The sequence below is a fragment of the Scyliorhinus torazame genome, chromosome 24, assembly GCF_047496885.1.
Source record: "Scyliorhinus torazame isolate Kashiwa2021f chromosome 24, sScyTor2.1, whole genome shotgun sequence".
Taxonomy (NCBI): domain Eukaryota; kingdom Metazoa; phylum Chordata; class Chondrichthyes; order Carcharhiniformes; family Scyliorhinidae; genus Scyliorhinus; species Scyliorhinus torazame.
The window spans coordinates 46,589,844-46,609,325 of NC_092730.1; the positions used below are offsets into that span (position 1 = coordinate 46,589,844).

General features: G+C 46.5%; 3 non-coding genes across 3 annotated transcripts; all 3 read left to right on the forward strand.

Moving 5' to 3' along the window:
- Nucleotides 1-5,424: 5,424 nt before the first annotated feature.
- Nucleotides 5,425-5,496, forward strand: trnam-cau (transfer RNA methionine (anticodon CAU)). Its single transcript has one exon. It is a non-coding gene; the product is annotated as a tRNA-Met (tRNA).
- Nucleotides 5,497-7,878: 2,382 nt separating this feature from the next.
- On the forward strand, nt 7,879-7,960 carry trnal-aag (transfer RNA leucine (anticodon AAG)). Its single transcript has one exon. It is a non-coding gene; the product is annotated as a tRNA-Leu (tRNA).
- Nucleotides 7,961-19,358: 11,398 nt separating this feature from the next.
- Nucleotides 19,359-19,441, forward strand: trnai-aau (transfer RNA isoleucine (anticodon AAU)). The gene has a single exon. It is a non-coding gene; the product is annotated as a tRNA-Ile (tRNA).
- The last annotated feature ends 41 nt before the right edge of the window (nt 19,442-19,482 follow it).

Consider the following 19,482-nt stretch of genomic DNA (forward strand, 5'->3'; position numbering starts at 1 on the left):
TGGACACTGGAGGATTTCTCTCGGCGACTTGTCTGTGCAAGCAGCACCGGAAGCAGCTGTGGAGAGAAATTCCAGTCGTCAGGATGCAACTCTCCAGTTGGATACTTCACGTCGCTCCGATCATAGACTCTCAGTGCCTTCGTGTGAGGAACGGATAGAGCCGGAATTCGGTCCTTGTTGATCGGAGCAACTGATCAATGCAGCAATGAGAAGCTGCTTAACCCCCAGCGGCTTGGGGAAGGATGGCACTCAGATACAGTACTCTGGCTGGGGTTCAAAAGGAGGAAACGTATGTCTTGTTTGAAATGAAACGACGATGAAGATTGAATTTAAGTCGATTTGTGCACGGTTTTGGCGGTTTAGTTTTGACGACGACGCATCAGGATGACCAGGCGGTCTAGAATGCTGCGTTGAGCTCGCAGTCGCTTTTGGAGACGTGGGTTAGAATCCCACTCCTGATATTGACTTTTCCTCCACGAGATTTAATTTCTCCAGCAAGATTTTCAACCTCAGGAATTTCATTGGAAAAGCGTTGGCCTGAGGTCATGAGATTGCTGCTTAGATATGCACAGCAAGACCCCACAGGCAAAAGCCCAGTTAATGACTCGATAACCTGCTTCAGTGACTCTGGCTGAGGAATTCATATTGATCTCAGGACCCCGGGTAAAATTCGTCTTCTCAACTTATAAATAGTGTGGCTGGTTGGATTGTTCACATGCGTCCGAGAGGGGAAGCTGGGAACTCGGTTTCTATTGTGATTTATTGCTCGATAAGCTTTATTTTCTTATTGCCCCACTGTGAGGTATTACTGGATATCGTTATATACCGATATTGCCCCTCTATGGGGTACTACTGGATAACGTTTCCCGTGCAGCTTTGACAAATTGTCACGTGGACTCGAAACGTTAGCTCTTTTCTCTCCCTGCAGATGCTTTCAGACCTGCTGAGACTTCAAAACATTTTCTCCGTGGTTCCCTCTGTGTGAGCTTTACAATGTTGCAATGTTTCATGCTGGACGCTTTGTTTCAGGAGGCAGTCACACCCGGTAGAATAAGTACTGTTAATTCGGACAGTGGACAGGGACAGAGTGGTGTGACTGCAAGGGAGTCATGTAGGAGGATCCTGAGTTTAGGAGTTGAGGAGCCTCTGCCCTTGACCTTGTCCAACAGGCAGGAGGTACTTACTCCCTGTGTGGATGAGGAAGAGGGCTGTAGGGAGGATGCGTTGACTGACCACTACACCGTGGTACAGGAAGCCATTCAAGAGTGGCGAGCAAAAAGACAAGTGGTAGTTGTAGGGGATTCTATAATTAGGGGGATTGATGTCATCCTTTGTAAGCCAGATCGAGAGTCCCATATGGTATGTTGCCTGCCCGATGCCAGGGTGAGGGACATCTCTGATCGGCTTGAAATGATTTTGGAGAGGGGGAGGATCCAGTTGTTGTGGTCCACGTGGGGACTAACAACGTAGGTAAGACTAGGAAAGAGCACCTGTTTGGGGATTATCAAACACGAGGGACTAAATTAAAGAACAGGTCTTCCAGGGTTATAATCTCTGGATTACTACCCGAGCCACGTGCCAATTGGCATAGGGTTGAGAAAATTAGAGAAGTTTCCCGCACTGAAGGAGTGGTGCGGTAAAGAGGGATTCCATTTCATGGGGCATTGGCATCAGTAATAGGGCAGGAGGGACCTGTAAAGTTGGGACGGACTTCACCTGAACCATTCTGGGACCAGTGTTCTAGCGAATAGGATAAATAGGTTGGTCACAAGGACTTTCAACTAGCAAGTTGGGGGGAAGGGAAATGTAAAGCTCTGGACAGTATGATGGTTAATGGAGATTAAGGCAGCAGGTTACGTGACAGGTTATTATGTAGAGATATGGGTTCAAAGACAAGGAAACATGGGAGAAATGGTAAGAGGAAAAATAAATTGCGAAAAGTTACTGATCAAGGTGTTAGGATTCAGAACAAAGACGTAAGAAACAGCATAAGTGTACTTTACCTGAATGCTCGGAGTATACGAAATAAGGTAAATGAGTTGATGGCGCCAATCATCGTGAATGACTATGATTTAGTGGCCTTTCCTGAAACATGGTTAAAAGATGGTGACGACTGGGAGTTAAATATTCAAGGGATTCAGACTATACGAAAGGATAGAATGGACGGTAAGGGCGGTGGTGTAGCGTTGTTGTTTAAGGATGGCGTCCGGGCAATAGTAAGAGATGATATTGGTGCTATGGAGGACAAGGTTGAATCAATTTGGGTGGAAATCAGGAATAGTAAGGCGAAAAGGGCACTGATAGGAGTAGTCTATAGGCCACCAAATAGTAACAGGATGGTAGGGAAGGCAATAAGCAAAGAAATAACAGATGCATGTAGAAATGGTACAGCGGTTATCATGGGAGATTTTAATCTGCATATCGATTGGTTTAACCAGGTTGGTAAAGGCAGCCTTGAGGAGGAGTTTATAGAATGTGCCCGGGATAATTTCCTGGAACAGTATGTAATAGAACCTACAAGGGAACAAGCGGTCCTAGATCTGGTCCTGTGTAATGAGGCAGGATTGATTAATGATCTCATAGTTCGGGATCCTCTTGGAAGGAGCGACCAGAATATGGTGGAAATTAAAATACAGTTGGAGGATGACAAGGTAAAATCAAACACTAGTGTTTTGTGCTTAAACAAAGGCGATTACAATGGGATGAGAGAAGAACTAGCTAAGGTAGACTGGGAGCAAAGACTTCATGGTGAAGCAGTTGAGGAACAGTGGAGAACCTTCCGAGCGATCTTTCACAGTGTTTCGAAAAGGTTCATACCGACAAAAAAGAAAGACGGTAGAAAGGGGAAAAATCGACCGTGGATATCTAAGGAGGTGAGGGAGAGTATCAAATTGAAGGAAAAACATACAAAGTGTCAAAAATTAGTGGGAGACTAGAGGACTGGGAAGTCTTTAGGGGACAACAGAAAACTACTAAAAAAAGGCATAAAGAAGAGTAAGGTAGACTATGAAAGTAAACTGGCTCAGAACATAAAAGCAGATAGTAACAGCTTCTACAAATATATAAGACAAAAAAGAGTGGCTAAGGTAAATATTGGTCCTTTGGAAGACGAGAAGGGAGATTTACTAATAGGAGACGGGGAAATGGCTGAGGAGCTGAACAGGTTTTTTGGGTCAATCCTCACAGTGGAGGACACAAATAACATGCCAGTGACTGATGGAAATAAAGATATGATTGGTGAGGACCTTTGAGATGATTGTAATCACTAAGGAGGCAGTATTGGGCAAGCAAATGGGGCTAAAGGTGGACAAGTCTCCTGGCCCTGATGGGCTGCATCCCAGAGTGTTAAAAGCGATGGCTAGGGAAATTGTAAACGCACTAGTGCTAATTTACCAAAATTCACTAGACTCTGGGGTGGTCCCAGAGGATTGGAAAGTAGCAAACGTGACACCACTGGTTAAAAAAGGAGGTCGGCAGGAAGCGGGTAATTATAGGCCGGTAAGCTTAACTTCGGTTGTAGGGAAAATGGTGGAATCTATCATTAAGGATGAAATAGCGGGGCACCTGGAGGGAAATTGTCCCATTGGGCAGACGCAGCATGGGTTCGCAAAGGATAGTTCGTGTCTGACTAATTTGGTAGAATTTTTTGAGGACGTTACCAGTGCAGTAGATAACGGGGAGCCAATGGATGTGGTATATCTGGATTTCCAGAAAGCTTTTGACAAGGTGCCGCACAAAAGGTTGCTGCATAAACTAAAGATGCATGGCATTGAGGGTAAAGTGGTAGCATGGGTCGAGGATTGGTTAACTAACAGAAAGCAGAGAGTGGGGATCAAAGGGGTGTTTCTCTGGTTGGCAACCTGTAACTAGTGGGGTCCCTCAAGGATCAGCGTTGGGCCCGCAGTTATTCACAATTTACATAGACTATTTGGAGTTGGGGACCAAGTGCAATGTGTCAAAATCTGCAGACGACACTAAGATGAGTGGTAAAGCAAAAAGTGCAGAGGATACCGGAAGTCTGTAGAAGGATTTGGATACGTTAGGTGAATGGGATAGGGTCTGGCAGATGGAGTTCAATGTTGCCAAGTCTGAGGCTATCCATTTTGGGAGGAATAACAGCAGAATGGATTATTATTTAAACGGTAAGATGTTAAAACATGCTGCTGTGCAGAGGGACCTGGGTGTGCTGGTGCACGAGTCGCAAAAAGTTGGTGTGCAGGTGCAACAGGTGATTAAGAAGGCTAATCGAGTTTTGTCTTTCATTGCTAGAGAGATGGAGTTCAAGACTAGTGAGTTTATGCTGCAATTGTATAGGGTGTTGGTGAGGCCGCATCTGGAGTATTGTGTTCAGTTTTGGTCTCCTTACCTGAGAAAGGACATATTGGCACTGGAGGGACTGCAGAGGAGATTCACTAGGTTGATCCCAGAGTTGAGGCGATTAGATTATGATGCGAGGTTGAGCAGACTGGGACTGTACTCATTGGAGTTTAGAAGGATGCGGGGGGGGGGGGGATCTTATTGAGACATATAAAATTATGAAGGGAATAGATAGGATAGATGCGGGCAGGTTGTTTCCACTGGTCGGGGAAAGCAGAATCAGGGGGCATAGCCTCAAAATAAGGGGAGGTAGATTTAGGACGGAGTGTAGGAGGAACTTCTTCACCCAAAGGGTTGTGAATCTCTGGAATTCCTTGCCCAGTGAAGCAGTTGAGGCTCCTTCTTTAAACGTTTTTAAGAAAAAGATTAATGCCTTTCTAAAGAATAAAGGGATTCGGGGATATGGTGAACGGGCCGGAGAGTGGAGCTGAGTCCACAAAGATCAGCCATGATCTCATTAAATGGCGGAGCCGGCTCGAGGGGCCAGATGGCCTACTTCTGTTCCTAGTTCTTATGTTCTTATGTCTTCTTCATTCATGGGACTAATGTCGGGATGAGACTGCAAGAAACATTCTGATAGGTATTTGCTTCAAAGCAAACAGGAACGTGTGTTATGTTTACTTTTGGTGTGAGGGAGAATGTAAATAGCAGAGAACAGCCTCGAATCCTCGACCTCAGGCTAATAACCCAGCACGCTTCCGCTGCGGCACTCTGCTCCTTAAACCAGGAGACACAACATTACTGCCCTGCGGTAGCCACACAACTATTCACTTCCTCATTTTTTCTTTCAACAAGAACACACTTTTTAGCACACTGATTCTGGTCAGCATATTTCAGTTAATTTACCTTCGTGCTCAGTGGTTGTTCTGTGTAGGTGATGTGATTTCTTCTGTGACGTTGTTCTGATGGGAAAGTGGGAGTGACTGGAATCACCTTCATAGAATGAAGTTCGGGAAGAAAGTTTCACCTCTTTGGGAACGTTGTTCACGTTGTTACTGATTTCTTCAAACTTTGCCTCAAGACCGACGCCGAAGAGCGTCAACCACGAGCAGAGTGGCGCAGCGGAAGCGTGCTGGGCCCATAACCCAGAGGTCGATGGATCGAAACCATCCTCTGCTATTTATATTCTCACTCACACCAAACGGAAACAAGTTGCTATTGGTCAGCAGCACATCTGCGATTTTCTTTATTGGTATCAAAGTTTTGCTTTCAGTCTGATCCGGTCTTGGACACCTGTTCTTCAGCTACCCACACTGCAGTCGATGTGACTAAGTTGACTTCTCCCAGAACACTCTTCTGGCGCCTCTACTGGGTGACCGTTCACCTGTTTGGACACTGGAGGGGTTGTTCGGCTCCATGTCTCTGAAACCAGCACAGGGAGCAGCTGTGGAGAGAGATTGCAGTCGCCAGAATGCAACTCTCCAATTGGATACTTCACGTCTCTCAGATCTTAGACATTCAATACCGTCGTGCGAGGAACAGGTTGAGCGGGAATTTGGTCCTTGTTGATTGGAGCAAACTGATGAATGCAGCAATGAGAAGCTCCTTAACCCCCAGCAGTTTGGACAATGATGGCACTCAGATACAGGACTGCCTGGGGTTCAAAATTAGGAAAAGCATATCTTGTTTGAAAGGAAATGACGATGAAGATAGAATTTAAGTCGATTTGTGCACGGATCTTAAATTTGACGCGAGCGCATCAGGATGGCCGAGCGGCTAAGGAGCTACGTTCAGGTCGCAGTCTCTTCTGGAGGCGTGGGTTCCACTCACACCCCTGATTTTGACTTTTCCTCCACGAGGTTAAATTTTTCCAGGAAGATCCAATAGCTCCCTTTCAGTGGAAAAACATTGGTCTCAGGGCATCAGATTCCGCTTAAATACGCACAGCAAGACTCCACAGGCAAAAGCGCAGTTAATGACTCTATAACCTGCTTCAGTAAACTGGTTGAGGAATGAATATTGATCCCAGGACTCCGGGACAAATTCGTCTTCATTTCTTGTAAGTAGTCTGGCTGGTTGGATTGTTCACATCCGTCCGAGAGGGAAAATGGGAAATCTGTTTCTATTGTGATTCATTGCTCGATAAATCTTTATTTCCTTGTTGGCCCCCTGTGAGTTATTACTGGATATCGTTCTATATCTATATTGCCCCTCTGTGGGGTACTGCTCGATAACGTTTCCGTCCAGCTTTGACAAAGGGTCACCTGGACTCGAAACGTTTGCTCTTTTCTCTCCCTTCAGATGCTGTCAGACCGTCTGAGACTTTAAAGAATTTTCTCTGTGGTTCCCTATGTGTGAGCTTTACAATGTTGTAATGTGCCATGCTGCCTCCTTCATTCCTGGGACTAATGTCAGGATGAGACTGCAAAAAGTTTCTGATAGGTATTTGCTGCAAAGCAAACATGAATCTGCGTTATGTTAACTTTTGGTGTGAGGGAGAATGTAAATAGCAGAGAATAGCCTCGATTCCTCTACCTCTGGCTAATGGCCCAGCACGCTTCCACTGCGCACTCTGCTCCTTAAACCAGGAGCTACAACATTACTGCCTTGCGGTAGCCACACAACTATTCACTTCCTTATTTTTTCTTTCAACAGGAACACACTTTTGAACACACTAATACTGGTCAGCATAGTTCAGATAATTTATTTTCGTGCTGAATGGTTGTTCTGTGAAGGTGATGTGATTGATTCTGTGACGTTATTCTGATGGGAAAGTGGGGAGTGACTGGAATCACCTTCATAGAATGAAGTTCGTGACGGAAGTTTCACTCTCTGGGAACATTAATCACGCTGTTACTGATTTCTTCAAATCTTGCCTCAAGTCCGGCCCCGAAGAGAGTCAACCACGAGCAGAGTGGCGCAGCGGAAGCGTGCTGGGCCCATAACCCAGAAGTCGATGGATTGAAACCATCCTCTGCTATTCGTGTTCTCACTCACACCAAACGGAAACAAGTTGCTATTGGTCAGCAGCACATCTGCGATTTTCTTTATTGGTACCAAAGTTTCGCTTTCAGTCTGATCCGGTCTTGGACACCTGTTCTTCAGCTACCCACACTGAAGTCGATGTGACTAAGTTGACTTCTCCCAGAACACTCTCCTGGCGCCTCGACTGGATGACCGTTCACCTGTTTGGACACTGGAGGGGTTGTTCGGCTCCATGTCTCTGAAACCAGCACAGGGAGCAGCTGTGGAGAGAGATTGCAGTCGCCAGAATGCAACTCTCCAATTGGATACTTCACGTCTCTCAGATCTTAGACATTCAATACCGTCGTGCGAGGAACAGGTTGAGCGGGACTTTGGTCCTTGTTGATTGGAGCAAACTGATGAATGCGGCAACGAGAAGCTCCTTAACCCCCAGCAGTTTGGACAAGGATGGCACTCAGATACAGGACATTGGGTGGGGTTCAAAAGTAGCGAAAGCATATCTTGTTTGAAATGAAATGACGATGAAGATAGAATTTAAGTCGATTTGTACACGGAACGTAGTTTTGACGCCAGCGCGTCAGGATGGCCGAGTGGCTATGGCGCTGCGTTAAGGTCGCAGTCTTCTCTAGAGGCGTGGGTTCGAATCGCACTTTTGACATTAACTTTTCCTCCACGAAATGTTCAACCCCAGGAAGATCCAATACCTCACATTCAATGGGCAAGTGGTGGTACGGACTTTGTAGATTGGAGCAAACTGATCAATGCAGAAATGAGAGCTCCTTAACACACAGCGTCTTGGAGAAGGATGGCACTCAGATACAAGAGTCTGGCTGGCGTTCAAAAATAGTAAAACCTCATCTAGTTTGAAATGAAATGAAGATGAAAATTGAATTAAAATCGATTTGCCCATGGAGCATATCTTTGATCGCAGCGCGTCGGGATGGCGGAGCGGTCGAAGGCGCTGCGTTAAGGTTGCAGTCTTCTCTGGAGGCGTGTGTTCGAATCCCACTTCTGACATTAACTTTTCCTCCACGTGGTTACGTGTTTCCAGCTAAGCGTTCAACACCAGGAAGATCCAATACCTCCGATTCAATTGGGAAGCGGTAGCGTAAAGACATGAGATTGCTGCTCACATTCTCAAAGCAAGGCCCAACAGACAGAAGCCCAGCCCATGACTGGATGATCTGCTCTGTGAGCCTGGTTGAGGAAATAATATTGATCGCAGGACGCCGGGTAACATTTCTCTTCTCTTGTTGTAAATAGTCTGGCTGGTTGGAATGTCGAGGTGTCTCAGTTGACCTCTCCTAGAATCCTATTCTGCCGCCTTTACTGGATGAACTTCCTGCTGTTTGGACACTTAAGGGTTCTTCGGCTACTTGTCTGTGAAAGCAGCAGCAATGGAGAGTGATTCGAGTCGCCAGAATGCAACTCTCCAATTGGATCCTTCACTCCACTCATATCTTACACTCTCAATACTTCGTGTGAGGAACAGGTAGGCGGCAGTTCGGATTTTGTTGATTGGATAAAACCTATCAATGAGGAGGTCATTAACGACCAGGGGCTTGGAGAAGCATGGCTCTCCGATACAGGATTCTGTCTAGGGTTTAAAAATAGGAAAAGAGCATCAAGTTTGAAATGAAATGTCGGTGAGGGTAGAATTTAAATCGATTTGTGCATAGAGCATATGTTTTGCCTGGCCGAGCGTCGCAGGCGCAGCGTTAAGGTCGCAGGCTCCTCTGGAGGCGTGGGCTCGAATCCCCCTTCTGACATTAACTTTTCCTCCACGAAATGTTCAACCCCAGGAACATCCAATACCTCACATTCAATGGGCAAGCGGTGAGCTCAGGACATGGGATTCCTGCTTCAATTGGCACAGCATGACCCCACAGGCAGAAGTCCAGTTCATGACTGGATGATATGCACAGCGAGTCTGGTTGACAAATTAATATTGATCCCAGGACTCCGGGTAAAATTCCTCTTCTCTTGTTGTAAATAGCTTGTCTTGTTGGGTGGTCGAAGTGACTCAGTTGACCTCTCCCAGAAGCCTCATCTGCCGCCTTGACTGGATCAACTTCCTGCTGTTTGGACACTGGAGGGGTTATTCGGCTACTTGTCTGTGTAAGCAGCACCAGAAGCAGCTGTGGAGAGAGATTCCAGTCGCCAGTATACAACTGTCTAGTTGGATCCTTCACGCCGCTCGGATCATAGACTCTCTATACCTTTGTGTGAGGAACAGTAAGGCGGCAGTTCGGACTTTCTTGATTAGAGAAAACTGTTCAATGCAGCAATGAGAATTTTCTTAAACACCACCGGCTTGGAGAAGGATGGCACTCAGACACAAGACTCTGCTGTGGTTCAAAAATATTAAAATCACATCAAGCTTGGAATGTAAAGACAATGAAGATAGAATTTAAATAGATTTGTGCACGGAGCATACATTTTGTCGCAACGTGGCAGGGTGGCCGAGCGGTCGCAGGCGCTGCGCTGAGCTCTCAGTCTTTTCTGTAGGCGTGGGTTCGAATCCCACTTCAGACATTAACTTTTCCTCCACGCAATGTTCAACCCCAGGAAGATCCAATACCTCACATTCAATGGGCAAGCGGTGAGCTCAGGACATGGGATTCCTGCTTGAATTCGTACAGCATGACCCGAAAGGCAGAAGCCCAGTTCATGACAGGAGTAGTTTAAATCCTGCCGGTGGCCAGGGACAGCAGGGTGCGACTGCAAGTCAGGCAGGTAACGGGAAGCAGCAGTCAGGAACTCAGGAGCCTCAGCACTTGACCCTGTCCAACAGGTATGAGGCACTTGCTCCCTGTGTGAATGGCGAACAGGGCTGCAGGAAGGATGAGTCAGCTGACCAAGGCACCATGGTTCAGCAGGCTATTCAAGGGGAGGGAGTAAATAGGCAAGTTGTAGTTGTAGGGGATTCTATTATCAGGGGGATAGATAGTATCCTTTGTGAGCAGGATAAAGGGTCCCACATTATAAGTTGCCTGCCCGGTGCTAGGGTGCGGGGCATCTCTGACCGGCTTGAAAGGATACGGGTGAGGGAGGGGGCGGACCCAGTTGTTGTGGTCCATGTCGATACCAACAACATAGGAAAGTCTAGAAAAGAGGACCTGTTTAGAGATTAAAAAGTGCTAGGATTCAAATTAAAAAACAGGTTCTCAAGGGTCATAATCTCCGGATTACTGCCCGAGCCACGTGCAAATTGGCATAGGGAGGCAAGAATAAGGGAAGATAATACGTGACTGAAAGAGTGGTGTGGGAAAGAGGGGTTCCTTTTCATGGGACACTGGCATCAGTTTTAGGACAGGGGGACCTATACCGTTGGGATGGTCTCCACCTGAACCGAGCTGGGACCAGTGTTCTGGCGAAAAAAGTAAATAGGGTGGTCAGTCGGACTTTAAACTAGAGAATGGGGGGGGGGGGGGGGGCGAGAGGAGTCAGGGAACCATGAGGTGAAGTAATCAGTGGGAAGCGTAGCTGCTTAGGAATACAAAAACGCACGAAAAGACAGAACTCAGGAGAGGTTACGATAGTCCCCGTCCCACAAAATATGACACAGTGTATGGAAAGCCTCAGTAAACCAAGGTCCACCACACTAAGAAAACAAAAAGGGACGGTCAATAGAGAATTAAAGGTGCTATATTTAAATGCGCGCAGTGTACGGAACAAGGTAGATGAGCTTGTGGCCCAGATTGTGACTGGCAGGTATGATGTGGTAGGCATCACAGAGACGTGGTTGCAGGGGGTTCAGGACTGGCATTTAAACCTCCAGGGATTCACAACCTATCGAAGAGACAGAGAGGTGGGCAGAGGGGGCGGGGCTGACTTGTTAATTAGGAATGAAATTAAATCGATAGCACTAAACGACATAGGGTCAGATGATGTGGAGTCTGCGTGGGTAGAGTTGAGGAACCACAAAGGCAAAAAAACCCATAATGGGTGTTATGTACTGGCCTCCTAACAGTGGTCAGGACCAGGGTCACAAAATGCACCACGAAATAGAAAGTGCGTGTCAGAAAGGCAAGGTCACAGTGATCATGGGGGACTTTAATATGCAGGTGGACAGGGTAGATAATGCTGCCAGTGGACCCAAGGAAAGGGAATTCATTGAATGTTTACAGGAGGGGTCTTTTTGGAACAGCTTGTGATGGAGCCCACGAGGGGACAGACCATTCTGGACTTAGTTATATGTAATGAGCCAGAATTGATTAAAGATCTTAAAGTAAGGGAACACTTAGGAGGCAGTGATCATAACATGGTAGAATTCAATCTCCAATTTGAAAGAAAGAAGATAGAATCAGATGTAAAGGTGTTACAGTTAAATAAAGGTAACTACAGGGGCATGAGGGAGGAACTGACGAAAATCGACTGGGAGCAGAGCCTAGTGGGAAAGACAGTAGAACAGCAATGGCAGGAGTTTCTGGGAGTAATTGAGGGCACAGTACAGATGTCCGTCCCAAAGAAAAGAAAGGTTATCAGAGGGGAGATTAGGCAGCCATGGCTGACAAAGGAAGTTAGGGAATGCATCAAAACAACAGAGAAAGCCTATAATCTGGCAAAGAGTAGTGGGAAGTCAGAAGATTGGGAAGGCTACAAAAACAAACAGGATAACAAAGAGAGAAATAAAGAAAGAGAGGATCAATTATGAAGGTAGGCCAGAAAGTAACATTAGGATTGATAATAAAAGTTTCTTTAAATACATTAAAAACAAACGGGAGGTAAAAGTAGACATTGGGCCGCTCCAAAATGTCCCTGGTAATCTAGTGATGGGAGAGAAGGAAACAGCTGAGGAACTAAATAAGTACTTTGCGTCAGTCTTCACAGTACAAAGAACAAAGAACAAAGAAATGTACAGCACAGGAACAGGCCCTTCGGCCCTCCAAGCCCGTGCCGACCATACTGCCCGACTAAACTACAATCTTCTACACTTCCTGGGTCCGTATCCTTCTATTCCCATCCTATTCATATATTTGTCAAGATGCCCCTTAAATGTCCCTATCGTCCCTGCTTCCACTACCTCCTCCGGTAGCGAGTTCCAGGCACCCACTACCCTCTGCGTAAAAAACTTGCCTCGTACATCTACTCTAAACCTTGCCCCTCTCACCTTAAACCTATGCCCCCTAGTAATTGACCCCTCTACCCTGGGGAAAAGCCTCTGACTATCCACTCTGTCTATGCCCCTCATAATTTTGTATACCTCTATCAGGTCGCCCCTCAATCTCCTTCGTTTCAGTGAGAACAAACCGAGTTTATTCAATCGCTCCTCATAGCTTATGCCCTCCATACCAGGCAACATTCTGGTAAATCTCTTCTGCACCCTCTCTAAAGCCTCCACATCCTTCTGGTAGTGTGGCGACCAGAATTGAACACTATACTCCAAGTGTGGCCTAAGTAGAAGACATGAGTAATATCCCAACAATTCAGGAGAGTCAGGGGGCAGAGTTGAATATGGTATCCATCACAAAGGAGAAAGTGCTAGAGAAACAAAGAGGTCTAAAAATTGATAAATCTCCGGGCCCAGATGGGATACATCCTAGAGTTCTAAAGGAGATATCTGAAGCAATAGTGGAAGCGTTAGTTATGATCTTTCAAAAGTCACTGGAGTCAGGGAAAGTCCCAGAGGATTGGAAAATCGCTGTTGTAACCCCCCTGTTCAAGAAGGGAACAAGGAAAAAGATGGAAAATTATAGGCCAATTAGTCTATCCTCGGTTGTTGGCAAGATTCTAGAATCCATTGTTAAGGATGAGATTTCTAAATTCTTGTCAGTACGGGGTCGGATCAGGACAAGTCAGCATGGATTTAGTAAGGGGAGGTCGTGCCTGACAAACCTGTTAGAGTTCTTTGAAGAGATAACACATAGGTTAGACCAAGGAGAGCCAATGGATGCTATCTATCTTGACTTCCAAAAGGCCTTTGATAAGGTGCCTCACGGGAGACTGCTGAGTAAAATAAGGGCCCATGGTATTCGAGGCAAGGTACTAACATGGATTGACGATTGGCTGTCAGGCAGAAGGCAGAGAGTTGGGATAAAATGTTCTTTTTCGGAATGGCAACCGATGACGAGTGGTGTCCCGCAGGGTTCAGTGTTGGGGCCGCAGCTGTTCTCTTTATATATTAACGATCTAGATGACGGGACTGGGGAAATTCTGGCTAAGTTTGCCGATGATACAAAGATAGGTGGAGGGGCAGGTAGTATGGAGGAGGTGGGGAGGCTGCAGAAAGTTTTAGACAGTTTAGTAAAGTGGTCCAAGAAATGGCTGATGAAATTCAACGTGGGCAAGTGCGAGGTCTTGCACTTTGGAAAAAAGAATAGAGGCATGGACTATTTTCTAAACGGTGACAAAATTCATAATGCTGAAGAGCAAAGGGACTTGGGAGTCCTAGTCCAGGATTCTCTCAAGGTAAACTTGCAGGTTGGGTCCGTAATTAAGAAAGCAAATGCAATGTTGTCATTTATCTCAAGAGGCTTGGAATATAAAAGCAGGGATGTACTTCTGAAGCTTTATAAAGCGTTAGTTAGGCCCCATTTAGAATACTGTGAGAAATGTTGGGCCCCACACCTCAGGAAGGACATACTGGCACTGGAGCGGGTCCAGCGGAGATTCATACGGATGATCCCAGGAATGGTAGGCCTAACATACGATGAACGTCTGAGGATCCTGGGATTATATTCATTGAAGTTTAGGAGGTTGAGGGGATATCTAATAGAAACTTACAAGATAATGAATGGCTTCGATAGGGTGGACGTAGGGAAGTTGTTTCCATGAGCAGGGGAGACTAGGACCCGGGGGCACAGCCTTAGAATAAAAGGGAATCACTTTAGAACAGAGATGAGGAGAAATTTCTTTAGCCAAAGAGTAGTGGGTCTGTGGAATTCATTGCCACAGAGGGCGGTGGAGGCCGGGACGTTGAGTGTCTTTAAGACAGAAGTTGATAAATTCTTGATTTCTCGAGGAATTAAGGGCTATGGAGAGAGAGCGGGTAAATGGAGTTGAAATCAGCCATGATTGAATGGTGGAGTGGGCTCGATGGGCCGAATGGCCTTACTTCCGCTCCTATGTCTTATGGTCTTATGGTCCCTCTGTAACTTGTAACATCCTTCCGCACTATCCACAACTCCACCGACTTTAGTGTCATCTGCAAATTTACTCACCCATCCTTTTTTACAGCATTTTATCTGTGGTTCCCCATTTTTTACCTTTACCTTAGACTCTCAATACCTTCGTGTGAGGAACAGGTCGGCGGGAGTTCGGTCTTTGTTGATTGCAGCAAACTGATCAATGCAGCAATGAGAAGCTCGTTAAACACCAGCGGCTTGGAGAAGGACGGCACTCAGATAGAGGACTCTGGCTGGAGTTCAAAAATAGGAAAAGCACATGAAGTGTGAAAAGAAATTACGATGAATATAGAATTTAAATCGATTTGTGCACGGAGCATATGTTTTGTCACAAAGCGTTAGGATGGCCGAGCGGTCGAAGGCGCTGCGTTAAGTTTGCAGTCTCCTCTGGAAGCGTGCGTTCGAATTCCCTTCTGACATTAACATTTCTTCCACGAAGTTATGTTCCTCAAACAAAATGTTCAACCCCAGGAAGATCCAATACCTCCGGTTCAATTGGGAAGTGGTGGCCTCAGGACATGAGATGAACTTCCTCCTGTGTGGACACAGAAGGGGTTCTTTGGCGACTTGTCTGTGAAAGCGGCACCAGAAGCAGCTGTGGAGAGAGATTCCAGTCGCCAGGATGCAACTGTCTAATTGGAGCTTTCACGCCGCTCAGATCTTAGACTCTCAATACCTTCGCGTGAGGAACAGGTAGGCGGCAGCTCGGTCTTTGTTGATTGGAGCAAACTGATCTATGCAGCAATGAAAAGCTCCTTAACCCCCCAGCGGCTTGGAGAAAGATCGCACTCAGATGCAGGTCTCTGGCTGGGGTTCAAAAATAGGAAAAGCACATCTTGTTTGAAAGGAAATTACGAAGAAGATAGAATTTAAATCGATTTGTGCACGGAGCATATCTGTTGCCACAGCGCGGCAGGGTGGCCGAACGTTCGAAGGCGCTGCTTTAAGGTCCCAGTCGCAGCATTAAGATCGCAGTCTTCTCTGAGGCCTGTGTTCGACTCCCACTTCTGACATTAACTTTTCTTCCACGAGGTTACATTTCTCCAGCAAAATGTTCAACTACCAAACATCCAATACCTCCAATTCAATGGGGAACCGTTGGCCTCAGGACGTGAGATTCCTGCTTAAATTGGCACAGCAATACCCCACTGGCAAAATCCCAGCTAGTGACCGGATAATCTGCTCAGTGACTCTGGTTGAGGAATTAATATGGATCCCAGGACTCCGGGCAAAATTCCTCTTCACTTGTTGTAAATAGTCTGGCTGGTTGGATTGTCGAGGTGACTCATTTAACCTCTCACATAATCCTCTTCTGCCGCTTTTACTGCATGAAACTCCTCCTGTTTGGACACTGAAGGTGTTTTTTGGCTACTTGTCTGTGAATGCAGGAGCAGAAGCAGCTGTGGAGAGAGATTCCAGTCGCGAGAATGCAACTCTCTAATTGCATGCTTCACGCCGCTCAGATCTTAGACTCTCAATAGCTTCGTGTGAGGAACAGGTCGGCGGCAGTTCGGGTTTTTTGATTGGATCAAACAGATCAATGCATCAATGAGAAGCTTCTTAACCGCCAGAGGCTTGGAGAAGAATGGCACCCAGATACGTGACTCTGGCTGGCGTTCAAAAATAGGAAAAGCACATCTCGTTCGAAATGAAATAACGGTGAAGATCGAACTTAAATCTATTTATGCACGGAGCATACCCTTTGCCACAAAGCGTCAGGATAGCAGAGCGGTTGATGGCGCTGCGTTAAGGTCGCAGTTTCCTCTGGAGGCGTAGGTTTGAATTCAACATCTGACATTAACATTACCTCCACGAGGTTACATTTCTCAAGAAAAATATTCAACCCCAGGATGATCCAATATCTCCCATGCAATGGGAGAGGTGGCCTCGTATCGTGCGATTCGTGCTTAAATTCCCACAGGAAAAAGCCCACTTAATGAATGGATAATCTGCTCAGTGACTCTGGTTGAAGCAGTAATATTAATCCCAGGACTCCGGGTATAATTCCTCTTATCTTGTAAATAATCTGTCTGGTTGGATTGTCGCGGTTACTCAGTTGACTTCTCCCAGAGTCCTCTTCTGCCGCCTTTACTGGATGAACGTCCTCCTGTTTGGACACTGCAGGGGTTCTTTGGCGACTTGTCTGTGAAAGCAGCAAGAGAAGCAGCTGTGGAGAAAGATTCCAGTCGCAAGAATGCAACAGTCTAATTGCATCCTTCACGCCGCTCAGATCTACGACTCTCAATAATGAGGAACAGGTCGGCGGCAGTTTGGTCTTTGTTGATTGGAGCAAACAGGTCAATGCAGCGTTGAGAAGCTCCATAACCCCCAGCGGCTTGGAGAAGGATGCCAGTCGGATGCAAGACTCTGGCTGTGGTTCAAAAATAGGAAAATCACATCGAGTTTAGAATGAAATGATGATTAAGAAAGATCTCAAATCGATTTGTGCATGGAGCAGGGCTTCTGCCAGAGCGCCTCAGGATGGCCGAGCGATCGTAGACACTGCATTCAGGTGGCAGTTTCCTCTGGAGGCGTGTGTTCGAATCCCACTGCTGACATTAACTTTTCGTCCACGAGGTTACATTTCTGCAGCAAAATGTTCAACCTCAGGAAGGTCCAATAACTCAGATACAATGGGGAAGCGGTGGCCTCAGGACATGAGATTCCTGCTTCGATTCGCACAAGAAGACCGTACAGATAGAAACCCAATTCAGGGCTGGATGATCTGCTCAGTGACTCTGGTTGAGGAATTAACATTGATCCCAGGACTCCGGGTAAAATTCCTCTTCTCTTGTTGTGAGTAGTTTGGTTGGTTGGATTGTCAAGGTAAACTCAGTTTTTCGAAGAGGTCACAAAGATGATTGATGCAGGTAGGGCAGTGGATGTTATCTATATGGACTTCAGTAAGGCCTTTGACAAGGTCCCTCATGGTAGACCGGCACAAAAATTGAAGTCACACGGGATCAGGGGTGAGCTGGCAAGTTAGATCGAGAACTGGTTAGGTCATAGAAGGCAGAGTGCAGCAATGGAAGGGTGATTTCCTAATTGGAGGGCTGTGACTAGTGGTGTTCCGCAGTGATCAGTGCTGGGACCTTTGCTGTTCGTAGAAAACATAAATGACTTGGAGGAAAATGTAACTGGTCTGATAAGTAAGTTTGCAGACGACACACAGGTTGGTGGAATTGCGGATAGAGATGAGGACAGTCAGCGGATACCGCAGGATTTAGATCGTTTGGAGACGTGGGTGGAGAGATGGCAGATGGCGTTTAATCCGGACAAATGTGAGGTAATGCATTTTGGAAGGTCTAATGGAGGTAGGGAATATACAGTGAATGGTAGAACACTCGAGAGTATTGAAAGTCAGAGAGATCAAGGTGAACAGGTCCACAGGTCATTGAAAGGGACAACACAGGTGGAGAAGGTAGTCAGAAAGGCATACGGCATGCTTGCCTTCATTGGCCGGGGCACTAAGTACACGAATTGGCACGTCACGTTGCAGCTGTATAGAACCTTAGTTTGGCCACACTTTGAGTAGAGTGTTCAATTCTGGTCGCCACACTACCAGAAGGGTGTGGAGGCTTTATGAAGGGTGCAGAAGAGATTTACCAGGATGATGCCCGGTATGGAGGGCATTAGTTATGAGGAGCGGTTGAATAAACTCGGTTTGTTCTCACTGGAACGACGGAGGTTGACGGGCGAGCTGATAGTGGTCTACAAAATTATGAGGGGCATAGACACAGTGGATAGTCAGAGGCATTTGCCCAGGCTAGGGGTGTTAATTACTGGGCGGCATCGGTTTAAGGTGCGCGGGGCAATGTTTAGAGGAGATGTACGAGGCACGTTTTTTACACTGAGGGTAGTGGGTGCCTGGAACTCGCTGCCGGAGGAGGCGGTGGGACCATGGACGATAGTAACATGGAAGGGGCATTTTGACAAATACAGGAATAGGATGGGAATAGAGGGATACGGAACCAGGAAGTGTAGAAGATTTTAGTTTAGACGGGCAGCATGGTCGGCACGGGCTTGGAGGGCCTGTTCCTGTGCTGTACTTTTCTTTGTTCTTTGTTCTTGTTTGAAATGAAATGACAATGACGATAGAATTTAAATCGATTCGTGCACGGAACACACCGTTTGTCACAGCGCGTACCGATGGCCGAGCGGATGAAGGTGCTGCGTTTCGGTCACAGTCTCCTCTGGAGGCGTGTGTTCGAATCTCACTTCAGACATTCAACTTTCATCCGCGCGGATCCATTTCTCCAGCGAAGTGTTGAACCCGAGGATAATCCAATACCTCCGATTCAATGGGGAAGCGGTGGCCTCCGGACGTGAGATTCTTGCTTAAATACGCACAGCAAGACCCCGCAGGCAGAAGCCAAGTTCATGACGGGATGATCTGCTCAGTGACTCTGGTTGAGGAATTAATAATGATCGCAGGACTCCTGGTAAATTTTCACTTCCCTTGTTGGAAATAGTCTGGCAGCTTGGATTGACGCAGGTGAACCCGTTGGCTTCTCCCAGAATGTTCTTCTGCTGCCTTTACAGCATGAACTTCCTCGTGTTTGGACACTGGAGGCGTTATTCGTCTACTTGTCTGTGAAAGCAGCACCAGATGCAGCTGTGGAGAGAGATTACAGTCGCCAGAATGCAACTGTCTAATTGGATCCTTTACGCCGCTCAGATCTTAGACTCTTAATACCTTCGTGTGAGAAACAGGTAGGCGGCAGTACGGAGTTTGTTGATTGGAGCAAACTGATCAATGCAGAAATGAGAGCTCCTTAACACACAGCGTGTTGGAGAAGGATCGCACTGAGACACAAGAGTCTGGCTGGCGTTCAGAAATAGTAAAACCACATCTAGTTTGAAATGAAATGAAGATGAAAATTAAATTTAACTCGATTTGCGCATGGAGCATATCTTTGGCTACAGCGCGTCAGGATGGCCGAGCGGTCGAAGGCGCAGCGTTAATATCGCAGTCTCCTCTGGAGGCGTGAGTTCGAATCCCACTTCTGACATTAAGTTTTCCTCCACGTGGTTACATTTCTCCAGCAAAATG